This window comes from Lissotriton vulgaris, chromosome 7 (assembly GCF_964263255.1).
Source record: "Lissotriton vulgaris chromosome 7, aLisVul1.2, whole genome shotgun sequence".
Taxonomy (NCBI): Eukaryota; Metazoa; Chordata; class Amphibia; order Caudata; family Salamandridae; genus Lissotriton; species Lissotriton vulgaris.
Window position 1 is genome coordinate 169,592,002 of NC_141695.1, and position 3,056 is coordinate 169,595,057.

At 44.5% G+C, this 3,056-nt stretch overlaps 1 protein-coding gene across 1 annotated transcript in view; it reads right to left on the reverse strand.

Annotated features, from left to right (window-relative positions):
- The window catches only part of LOC147701089 (uncharacterized), a 546,834-nt gene that overhangs the window by 426,524 nt on the left and 117,254 nt on the right, over positions 1-3,056 (reverse strand).

The following is a 3,056-nucleotide window of genomic DNA, read 5'->3' on the forward strand; positions in this document are numbered from 1 at the left end:
TCCGAACCCGTTTGGGGTAAAAAACAATCTATCAATGGAGTCAATGCCCATACGCACTATCACCGAAAGGTGGAGTCACCTTACCTCGTGACTGGAAAGACTTCTTCAAAGAAAAACAACTTGCAAGCATCCAGATCCAACACAAGATGGCAGGAGTATGTAAAGCATGTGCAGCTACAGCACACAAGCCTCGAACAGAGGATTAATGGCCCCAAATCCCTGCCGTGGTATCTTGTCATGTTGTGGCTGAGGGTGCCATGTGATGTGGCAGACTATAGTGCTTGGTGTGATTTGGTCATTTTTGATAAGGTGGAGTGCTGAATAGTTAGGCAAATTTAGATTTTCTTTGTTTTTGGGATCGTGTGAAATAAGTGCGGTACCTACTGTATTTTGTAAATAAATTACATTGCTAATATACCATAAGGATGTGGGGTGAGTGTTATTAGGGCAGAAGCCTTGACGATTATATGAAGAATAACAGGTCTGGGAGGTCACTACTGACAAGAGCAGGTTAGCAGCTGCACAGGCCTTGGGCCTTGATCCTATTGAGGATAATATGTGACGTGCCACTGGTGACTGGAGCTGGCTAGCAACAACGCTGGCCTCTGGTATTTATTACAAGCAGGGTAACAATACATGTCAATATTGACTGGAACTGGTTGGCAGTAGAGTTGACCTCTGGTTTTGAATATTAAAAGGATTTAAGGAACAGGGGTCACTACTGACTGGAGTTACTTAGCAGGATAATAGGTCTCAGGGGGCCAATACTGACTGAAGCTGGTTAGTATGAGCACTAGTCCCAAGGTGCTACTAATGACTCAAGTTGGCTAGAATGATAACAGGTCCCAGGGGCCAGTACTAACAGGAGCTGGCTAGTAGGCTTTCATACCGGTCCAAGGGGCCACTACTGACTGGAGCTATCTAAAAGAATAACAGGCCCAAGGGTGGTGGGGGTGCGAGTGGCACCAGTGACCAGAGTTGGCTATAAGCATTGACGACCTTTGGTATTGATTAAGTGCAGGATTCCAGGTCACAGGAGGCACTGCTGAATACGGCTGGCTAACAGCAAAGGTAGCCTCTAGGAAGAAGGACTTGAGAAAGCATAACTGGATATACTGGTTTCTTTAATATTGATAATTGGTTACACGTGAATGCCATAATGTGCATTGATATATTGCATTACCAAATTACAATATTCTTATATTAATTTGATGTGACTGTTCGCCTTAATATGCCTGCAAAGTTACATGATTCTATTAGGGGCCAGAACCCTTTTATTTAGTGATGTCAATCAGCACACTTTCCTGCATCTTGTAGTAAATGTAATATTGACAAACAGAAGTGTTATTTCCAGAAACAGTGAATTCTGCAGCTTGTCTGTGTATCTTTTTTCTGCACCTCATGGACTCCTCACATTCCTCTCGAGAGAAGATCCTGCCTCCTACTCATTAGTGTTGTTTTAGTAACTGTTTCTATCACGTGTTCATGTTTCATTGACTTGTATAAGGAGAAAAGTGTCTAAAAATGCATTGTGTAGCATTAGCATTATATACTCCAACTTGCTCTAGGGTGGATGCTCTCGTCCATTGCAAAGACAATTGTCACTTGTTAGTTTGCTTGGCCTTTTGCTATTTTTGCATTAAATTTATGATAGATTTGTTGGCCTCCAGGTGTGTTTTGTTTTATTTTACTTAGCACAAGAGATGCTGAGGAAAATAACAGTCCGGTATACACATTCTTCATATAAATCAACTCACAGTATACTGTTCTGGAGGTTCAGTCCCACCGGCATTATCTCTAACTGAACGCCCTAGGAAGCATGTGCTTTTCAAACCAGTTGCCTTCAGATGCGGCGTCCTCGCTATTGGATAAGTCAGTTTGTCCTGAATTTTATGAGGGTTACCGTATCTAGTGCACTCTGTTAGACAGTGCTCACCTGTGGTAGAAAGATGTTAATAGGCACCTTATCACCTATGCACGGTGCAGGGCTTTGAGTTACAGAGCTCCTCACGCTGTGGAGAAGATTAGGTCACATTTACCCATTTTCCCATATTTGGTCCTGATAAAATGCCAACAGATTGCTCCATGACTACACAAGGCATGAAAAAAGTTGACCTGAAGTATAGACCCCAGCTTATCAGCAGGTCCATAGGTGATCGACACTTTCACACAGTGATAGGGGCCATTAGTTCCTCAATTTCTCTGCCACTGTTTTTAATCTCAACATGGACCAGGAAGATCGCATTAACTATATTGCAGCAACTGGCCAATAGCTGATCTTATATTCAGACTTTCACCAATCTCACATCTTATGACACAACATCCTCTGTCCCTCTATGCTCATCCGGCGTACTTCTTAAAAGATCTGCGACAAAGTGCCCTCTAGTGGTGCCCGCCAGGCATTGTAGCGCCGGCCTGGTGAGGAGTATAGCCCAATGATGAAGCATGTCATCTTTAGGTGAGTGAACGCAACTTGTCTTAAAAGCACATGCTTCCTAGGGTGTCTGCGTTCAGTGGAGAAGTGTGGCTCACTGGTTAGAGCAGGCAGACCCTGAAGCAGAGGTCAGACCCGGGACCAGGGTTCAATTCCCGACGCGGCAGGGTCTTGAGCTCAAATGTCCATGGACTCGATAATTCTCGCTTCAGTGCCTGACCTAATCATGGGTTCACACTCTGCAACTCTGGGCATTAAGCTTGCTTAATCTCCACAACGGCCCCCCGCGGCGGGATGCCTGGCTTACACCTTGGGGATGCCCGCTAGGGGCTATCTCACAGGGAAAAGCCAGGACGGGTTCCCAAGGCAAGCGCCGAGATGCCTCCGGGTAGTCGAGCGCTATATAAGAACATACAAAAAAAAACAAAAAAAAAAGTTACAGATAATGTCGCTGGGACTGAACCTCTGGAACAGTATACTGTGATTTGACTGTTTTATTTTAACAAATGTACATAGCAGATATTGCCCCTTCCTTGTTTCACAAAAATGATCGGATACCTGCCTCGGAGCGCACTTCTTACAGACGAGTATGGGGTTATCATGTTGCTGCTACAAGCTCCTT